Below are 9625 nucleotides of genomic sequence, written 5' to 3'. Positions count from 1 at the left end.
GGTTGTGTCAATGTAGGGGCCTGATTAGGCAGAGGAACTGTAAACCCCGGATATAGGGGCGGGCCAGGCCAGATAGCCGTATCCAATCAGTGGGGTATGCATATATTAACTGTGGTGAGTTGAAATCTCATTGGCCACCTGTCTGTGGGCAGGGCTCAACCACCTCTATAAAGGTTAGTCTGTGAGGCTGGGTTGGGGGGAGAAGTAGGAGGTGTTAGAATAGCTGTTGGAGAAGTAGGAGGTGTTAGAATAGCCGTTGGAGAAGTGGGAGGAGTTAGAATGGCAGTTAGAATAGCCGTTAGAGTAGCTGTTAAAGTAGCCTTTGGGAGCCGTTAGGGTAGTCATAGGAGTGATAGCATCGGGGTCATCGGGAGCAGTGCCGCCCCAAGCCACGGCCCCGCGGCCGGCGGCCTCACCACCCCAAGCTGCAGCCCCGCTGCCAGGGGCCTCGCTGCCCCAAGCCACAGCCCCGCCACCAGGGGCCTCACGGCCCTGAGCCGCAGCCCCACCACGACCAGCCTCACTGCCCCAAGCCACAGCCCCGCAGCCAGGGGCCTCGCCGCCCTGATCCGCAGCCCCACCGCGACCAGCCTCGCCATCTCCAGCAGCCTCGCTGCCCCAAGCCACAGCCCCGCTGCCAGGGGCCTCGCCGCCCTGAGCCGCAGCCCCACTGCGACCAGCCTCGCCGCCTCCAGCAGCCTCGCTGCCCCCAGCTGCGGCCCCGATGCCAGCGGCCTCACCGCTCCGAGCCATGACCTTGCTGGAGTGGCCTCGTCCAGAGCGGCCTCGCCAGAGCAGCGTCATTCCGGGGAGTGGCCTCGTTGGCATGTGGCCCCGTCCTTGAGCGACGTCGTCTAGAGCGGCCTCTTCATCGTCGGAAGCGGCCTCGTCCAGTGTGTGGCCTTGTCCGGGGAGTGGCCTTGCTGGAGTGGCATTATGGGGAGCAGAGTCTGTGTCATCAGGGTTGTCATCCTCATCGTCCTCCTCATCCTCACCTCTTTGTCATCGGGAGTGGCATCCTTGTCATTGTCGCCTCTGCGTAAGAGATGGCCCCAACCGATCGGTTTGATTCTCGAGCGGCATCGCCCCGGGCACCGCCCAGAGCAGCAGCGGCAGCGGCGCCACCTCGAGCGGCATCGCCCCATGCACCACCCAGAGCAGCAGGGGCAGCGGCGCCACCACGAGCGGCACCACCCCGTGCACCAGAGCAGCAGCGGCAGCGGTGCCATGCGAGTGGCACCGCCTAGAGCAGCAGCAGGCAGTGGCACCACTGCAAGCAGCATGCCCAGAGCAGCAGTGGCAGCGGCGCTGCCGCGAGTGATGCCACCCTGAGCCAGAGTATCAGCAGCAGCGCCGCCACAAGCAGCCACACTGCCTCGGGCAGTGCCACCATCAGGAGCAGACTCTCAGGAGCCAACGGTGCAGCCACGCTGGGAGTGGGTCTGTGGTACTCTGAGGGTGAGGCAGGGAGCCTCCAGGAGGGACCCCAGCGACTGGGAGGCGGCGGTCCCCAGCAAGACTCAGGCACCTACTGGTCAGTTTGGTTTCTGATGCAGTTTGGTTTCTGATGCAGTTTGGTTTCTGATGCAGTTTGGTTTCTGATGCAGTTTGGTTTCTGATGCAGTTTGGTTTCTGATGCAGTTTGGTTTCTGATGCATGGCGCGAAATAAAACCTTGCTTGATTTTCGCTTTGTGTCAGTCTCTTTCCTTTCATCACGGACCCTAACATTGGGGGCTCGTCCGGGATCAAACAACGAGAACTGAGCCAGCATCGGAACTTATGGGAAAAGCCTCCGGAGGTGTTAGGATTTTATCTGTCTGTCTGGTTGGAGCTCCAGGGTGTGGCCCACCAGGGAGAAGCTGGATGCAGCCATGCTCCCCAGGGCTGGAGTGGATGCGGGGACGCCCCATCCCTCTGCTGGTAGATCGACAGGGGGTTTGAGTCCCCCTGGACGGTCACCAGGGGGTTCAAGTCCCCCTGGATGGTCAGGGGGTTCGAGTCCCCCTAGGCGGTCATCGGGGATTCAAGTCTCCCAAGATGGTCATCGGGGGTTCGAGTCCCCCGAGGTGGTCATTGGGGGTTTGTGTCCCCCTGGACGGTCACCAGGGGGTTCGAGTCCTCCAAGATGGTCGGGGGTTCGAGTCCCCCGAGGTGGTCATCGGGGGTTCGAGTCCCCCTAGGCTGTCATGGGGTTTGTGTTCCCCTAGGAAATCCCCACTGGTGGCAGGACCACTGGGCCTGTGGTTGTCTTTGTCTTGTCTTTTTGTTGTCTGCTGTGTTGTTATGTTTGAAGGAATGGGGCAAGCAAAGAGTAAGTGGTCTCTGACTTTCATCCCTCTGTTCCTCATAATAGATGTGGGGCTTCTCCCTCACTCATTTCGTGTGTTAAGGGGTATCACTAGAGCCAACTGGGGTTAGTCTAACTCAGGACAGAGACTTTAAGGAATATTCCCAAGCAGCTGCCGAAACTCCCTTTGTTTCGGGGAATTCCTTGCCTTCTCTGGCCAGACCTGGACTGCCTAGCCCCTCCCCATTGCTGGCGGGAAACATGGCGTCTGAAGTGGAATGGGCCCAGATGGAACATGAAATCTGTTAGCAAAGAGATGACTGAACTGACGGTTAATTGTCTGTCTCAGGGTTTTAATGGGTAATTGTTAAAGTAGCTTTCAGAGTCTTTGGCAACCTGAAGCTTTGAAGTTTAGCTTGGATGACAAATGGGATGAAGTGCTAGGGTGCTGGTTACTGGAACTGGGTTTGTGCTTTTGAAATCTGTTAGTAAACAAGTTTTGTGCTTAACAGCTGTCGTAACAGTTCACAAGTGGCTAAAATGTGAATGGTTTTCTCTTTTCCCACCTAGAATTGTAAATGAGATCTCTTTGACTCATAAGGCTTTTCCCTGATGTGCTAAGTTACTCAGGAAGTACTGCTAAATCAATGATAAACCTTGGGTTACATTTGGGTAAATGCTGTAACAACTCCAGAGGTTCTATACATTTCCTAAAGCTTTAATGTTTTGATAAGGGTCATCATTTGATATTTAACCATAATTATTCTGAGTTTTTTTTGTCATTTGTAATTGTTTTAATTCTCTTGTAAGATGAATTCTGCCTTAAAGGAAATTAATATGGGAGACTTTCAGAACAAATACAGGTCTTTGATATGTTGAAATCCTGGAACTGAATTTCCAGAAGTAAAAGTTGCACTCAGACTAAACCATCAGACTAAACCAGAATTAGTACAGTGACTTAAGGTAAGAATGAGTCTCCAGGAGCTTTCCTAGAAAGGCTTATTAAAGCCTACAAAATGTATAGCCTGATCGACCCTGAGGAACCCGAAAATCAGGGGGCAGTGAATCTTGATTTTGCCAGTCAGTCAGTCCTGGATACAAGGAGGAAACTTCAGGAAATTGAAGGATTTGAAGGGAAGAATCTGATTGAGTTATTGGGAATAGAAGAAAGGATGTTTAACAACAGGGATGCACAGGAGGATGAAAAACAGACAAAAAGCTGGTTAAGGTTTTGGCATTACATGAGATAGTTAGGGGTACTAAATGGAAGGAAAAGCCTAAGCACAGAAAAGGCAGGTGGGAAGACTTAGGTTCAGATCAGTGTGCTTACTGTAAGGAAAAAGGACACTGGGCCAGGGAGTGCCCCAAAAGGAAGACGGCAATGCTGGCCCCCAGAGTAAAAATTGAAGTGGAGGGGAAATCAATTTATTATTATTATTTTTTTTTTTTTTGGAGGACACGGGAGCCCAGTTTTCATCATTACTTGAACCTATGGGAAAACTATCTGGAGAGGAAGTTTGGGTACAAGGAGCAAATAGTACAGAGAGACATAAATGGACAATAGAAAGGACTTTAAATTTGGCCTTGGGAATAGTTAAACATCGGTTTTTGGTCCTCCTTAATGCCCCATATAACTTGATGGGAAGAGATCTCCTCCACAAGTTATGAGCTGGCATTCAGTTCTCAGAAGGAGACATGACTGTAACCTTGAGACAACCCACTGTACAGGTGCTTATGGAAGCAGTAGATGAATACCTCCTTTACAAGCCAGTCTCAAAACCAGAGGAGACAAAGGCGGGGAGCCTTCTCCAAATCCTACACGTCAAGTTTCCTGAGGTCTGGGCAGAAGGGAAGACCCCTGGCTTGGTTAGGGGACAACCTCCAGTGGTGGTACAATTAAAGGCGATGGCTATGGCTGTTCACAATTGACAGCACCCCCTTCCCCGGGAAGCAAAGGAAAGGATCAGAAAATACATTAACCACCTCCGAGGAGAAGGGATCCTAGATCCTTGCAAATCTCCATGGAACACACCTTTGCTGCCCGTCAAAAAGGCCAAGACTGGGGAGTACAGACCCGTTCAGGACTTGTAGGAAGTTAATAAACAGGTTGAAGATATCTACCCGATGGTGCCTAACCCCTATACCCTACTCTCCCTCCTGGGCCCCCAAAGAACTGTGTATACCATCTTAGATCTCAAGGATGCATTTTTCTGCATATCTTTAGCAAGGGAATCTCAACCCCTTTTTGCTTTTGAGTGGTCCGACCCACAGGAAGGATTCCAAGGCCAGCTCACCTGGACAAGACTTCCTCAAGGATTCAATAATTCACCCACCATTTTTTTTTGACGCCCTATTTGAGGATTTGCGTGACTATAGAACCTCCAACCCAGGAGTCACTGCTACAGTATGTTGATGACTTGCTAGTAGCCGCTGAGGACTATGAGTCATGTTTGTGGGGGCCAAGAGCTCTTTTACAGACTCTGCAGGAAAAAGGGTATTGGGTGTCAGCAAAGAAATCATAGCTCTGTCAGAGCCATGCCACTTATCTAGGCTCTGATCTTCATGAGGGAGTGCATTCACTGTCTGAGTCCAGGAAACAGGTGATCACCAGATACCCCTGCCCCATCACGTCCCGACATCTGAGGAAGTTTCTTGGACGGTGGGCTTCTGTAGGCTGTGGATACTGCAGTTTGTGGAGATTACCCAAACTCTGTATGAACTGGTAAAAGGGGGGGGCTCACTATGATAGAGTGGACAACTGAGGCCGAAGGAGCATTTTGGGAATTACAAACAGTTGTACTGAGTGCCCCAGCACTGGCCATCTCAGATGTTACCAAGCCCTTCCACTTGTATGTGGATGAAAAAGCAGGGGTGGCCAAAGGAGTTTTCACTCAGACTCTGGGGCCTTGGCAAAGGCCAGTAGCCTATCTTAGCAAGGAACTAGATCCAGTAGTGGCTGGGTTCCCCTCTTGCCTCTGCATAATTTCTGCCATGGACCTCCTGGTCAAGGATGCACGTAAATTGGCTTTGGGTCAAAATCTCATTTTGACCACCACACACGCCATCAAGGGCCTTCTCTGGACTCCACCAGACCGATGGATGAAAAACGCCTGAGTTATGGGGTATCAGGACCTCCTCTTCAACAATCCAAGAGTGACCATCTGGCCCCTGACAGTGCTAAATCAAGCCACACTGCTGCCAGAGGAGCTGGCTGACCACCCACATGACTGTGGGGAGGTCCTAACCCATGTTGCAGGAATAAGGCCGGATCTCAGAGACATTACCCTCCCGATGCTGAGATGATTCTGTTCACAGATGGGAATAGCTACATGGTCAATGGAAAGAGGTATGCGGGGGCTGCGGTAGTTTCTCCTGGGCAGAGACTCTGGACAGCAGCCCTGCCACATGGAACTTCGGCACAAAAAGCGGAGCTGATTGCACTCACTATGGCACTGCAAATGGCCAAAGGTAAAACTGCCAACATCTATACAGACAGCAGGTATGCCTTTGCTACTCTTCATATACATGGGGCTATTTATAAAGAAAGGGGTCTACTAACAGCAGAAGAAAAAAGAATTAAAAACAGAGGAGAAATATTGGCTCTCCTCCAGGCTATTTGGGACCCAAAAGAGGTGGCTTTTATGCATTGCCCAGGACACCAAAAGGGGACTGATCTGATGTCAAAAGGAAACCAATTAGCAGATCAAGCTGCTAAGCAAACAGCCCGAGAAACAGAGCAAGAACTCGTTACACTCCCGGCTCCAGCCCTACCAGAAAAACCGAACTCTTCAGAAGAAGATTTAAAGTATTTACAGAAATGGGTTAAATTGAACTATGAAGGGGACTGGGCTAAGACTGAAGCAGGAAAAATAATTCTTCCTCGAAGACTAGATAAGAAGTTAGTAGACCAGATATATCAGGGTACTCATTTGGGGATACGCAAATTCAAGGAGCTTATAGGCAAGCAGTTCCAGGTTTCTAAATTAGGGCGTATGGTTCAGGATGTAGTCGATAGATGTGCTCAATGCCAGGCAGTTAGTGTGGGAAGATCGAAAATGGGAAGAGGAAAAGAGAAAGAGGTAAGGAACCAGGAATTTATTGAGAAATAGATTTTACAGAAATGAAACCTGGAAAATATGGGCACAAGTACATGTCAGTTTTTGTAGATACATTTTCAGGCTGGATAGAGGCTTTTCCCGCCAAACATGAGACGGCAGGAGTGGTAGCCAAAAAGCTACTAGAAGAAATAATTCCTAGGTTTGGGCTGCCCCTTGCAATCGGGTCAGACAATGGCCCTGCATTTGTGAGTTCAGTCTCACAGGCATTGGCCAAGGCTGTGGGCACTAATTGGAAATTATATTTTGCCTACTGGCCTCAGAGTTCTGGGCAAGTAGAGAGAATGAACCGGACTCTTAAAGAGACCTTGACAAAACTAATTCTGGAGACTAGCGGTGGATGGGTAGATCTCCTTCCTTTCACCCTCCTCAGGGCACGATGTACACCCTATTTAAGCAAGGTGACCCCATTTGAAATAATGTTTGGGAGATCCCCCCTCTCTGTCCTTGACTACTAGAGGTTGACCTAGCAGAAATAACTGATCAGTCTGTACTCTAGTCACTGCAGGAATTAGTCTGTTTTTAAAAAAGCCCACTCAGGGATCCGGACTGCCCACACTGGAATGGAGACGGAGGTGGAACCACATCCTTAGCAACCTGGGGACTAGGTTTGGATACGTTGCTATCAAGGGGGAAACTTGGAGCCTCGCTGGAAGGGACCATTAACTGTTACCCTGACCACCCCCATGGCAGTAAAAGTAGAAGACATCAGGGCCTGGATTCACGCGGGTCACGTCAAATGAGCCGAGGACGAGGACGCCCCCCCCCAGAGATGGAAGCTGCAGTCGACAGACCCCGCTACCATGGACTAAAGATAAGACTAAAAAAACTGTGAGTTTATTGTTGCTCCTATTTTACCTGTTTATGTAAAGTATAGGTGGGAATTTAGATGAACGGAATTAGGAAAAATGGAAAAGGTTATACAAAGCGTTGAATGGCTAACTCATCAGCCGACTGTGCACTACTGTTACTTTTTGGCCCCTGTGTTATAAACACCCTAATGTCATTTGTACCAAAGAAAATTGGGGCGATAAAAATGTTATTCTTACATGCTCAATATAACCCCCTTACAACAGGAGAACATAGAACTGGTTGAAAAGTCAAGGATTTGACTGATTTCCAAAGAAAAGGGGGGAATGTAGGGGCCTGATTAGGCAGAGGAACTGTAAACCCCGGATATAGGGGCGGGCCAGGCCAGATAGCCGTATCCAATCAGTGGGGTACGCATATATTAACTGCGGTGAGTTGAAATCTCATTGGCCACCTGTCTGTGCGCAGGGCTCAACCACCTCTATAAAGGTTAGTCTGTGAGGCTGGGTTGGGGGGAGAAGTAAGAGGTGTTAGAATAGCTGTTGGAGAAGTAGGAGGTGTTAGAATAGCCATTGGAGAAGTGGGAGGAGTTAGAATGGCAGTTAGAATAGCAGTTAGAATAGCCGTTAGAGTAGCTGTTAAAGTAGCCTTTGGGAGCCGTTAGGGTAGCCATAGGAGTGATAGCGTCGGGGTCATCGGGAGCAGTGCCGCCCCAAGCCGTGGCCCCCGGCTGCAGCCCCGCTGCCAGGGGCCTCGCTGCCCCAAGCCACAGCCCCACCACCAGGGGCCTCACGGCCCTGAGCCGCAGCCCCACCACGACCAGCCTTGCCGCCTCCAGCAGCCTCGCTGCCCCAAGCCACAGCCCCGCCGCCAGGGGCCTCGCCGCCCTGAGCCGCAGCCCCACCGGGACCAGCCTCGCTGCCCCCAGCTGCGGCCCCGATGCCAGCGGCCTCACCACTCCGAGCCGTGACCTTGCTGGAGTGGCCTGGTCCAGAGCGGCCTCGCCAGAGCAGCGTCATTCCGGGGAGTGGCCTCATTGGCATGCGGCCCTGTCCTTGAGCGGCATCGTCTAGAGCGGCCTCTTCATCGTCGGAAGCGGCCTCGTCCAGTGTGTGGCCTCGTCCGGGGAGTGGCCTTGCTGGAGTGGCATCAGGGGAGCAGAGTCTGTGTCATCAGGGTTGTCATCCTCATCATCCTCCTCATCCTCGCCTCTTTGTCATCCGGAGTGGCATCCTTGTTGTTGTCGCCTCTGCGTAAGAGATGGCCCCAACCGATCGGTTTCATTCTCGAGCAGCATCACCCCGGGCACCGCCCAGAGCAGCAGCAGCAGCGGCAGTGGCACCACCTCGAGCGGCATCGCCCCGGCACCGCCCAGAGCGGCAGCGGCAGCGGCACCACCTCAAGTGGCATCGCCCGGTGCACTGCCCAGAGCAGCAGGGGCAGCGGCGCCACCACGAGCGGCACCACCCCGTGCACCAGAGCAGCAGCGGCAGCGATGCCATGCGAGTGGCACCGCCCAGAGCAGCAGCAGGCGGTGGCACCACTGCAAGCAGCACCGCCCAGAGCAGCAGTGGCAGCGGCGCTGCCACGAGTGATGCCACCCTGAGCCAGAGTATCAGCAGCAGCGCCGCCACAAGAAGCCACACCGCCTCGGGCAGTGCCACCATCAGGAGCAGACTCTCAGGAGCCAACGGTGCAGCCACGCCGGGAGTGGGTCTGTGGTACTCTGAGGGTGAGGCAGGGAGCCTCCAGGAGGGACCCCAGCGACTGGGAGGCGGCGGTCCCCAGCAAGACTCAGGCACCTACTGGTCAGTTTGGTTTCTGATGCAGTTTGGTTTCTGATGCAGTTTGGTTTCTGATGCAGTTTGGTTTCTGATGCATGGCGGGAAATAAAACTTTGCTTGATTTTCGCTTTGTGTCAGTCTCATTCCTTTGATCACGGACCCTAACAGTGTCAGACTGCATATTGGTGTCCAGGGTGGCGTATGAAAGTGAGGTGGCATTGTGATCCTTACACATTTCTCTTAATCTAGGGATTTCACGCAGCAAAATAGATCATGGTTTCTTCTGTAGGGCAGAGAGAGTCCTGTGAGGGTGGTTCTGGTGTCCCCAATCTAGAGAGCTTGCATTCTTGGACTCAAGGGATGGAATTCTGAAAACCCAAGTTCAGTGTATGGTAGAGGTGTGGGGCATGAATCCCCAATCTCCAGATGCTGAGGTGAGCTCCCCAGATTCGGAAGTTAGGGCAAGGATCAGGCATTCACTCAGACCAGACTAGAATTTGTGTCTACTAGGGCTGCCGAATGTGCGGGTGGCATCCCGGGGCCAGGGAGGTTTCTCCTGCTCTGGGATTTTGCGCATGTCTAAATAGTAATGTCTCATGCTGCGGGAGAGGTAGAGTCCTATTGTATG

Source organism: Meles meles, unplaced genomic scaffold (assembly GCF_922984935.1).
Source record: "Meles meles unplaced genomic scaffold, mMelMel3.1 paternal haplotype, whole genome shotgun sequence".
Taxonomy (NCBI): domain Eukaryota; kingdom Metazoa; phylum Chordata; class Mammalia; order Carnivora; family Mustelidae; genus Meles; species Meles meles.
This window is presented reverse-complemented; position numbering follows the sequence as displayed.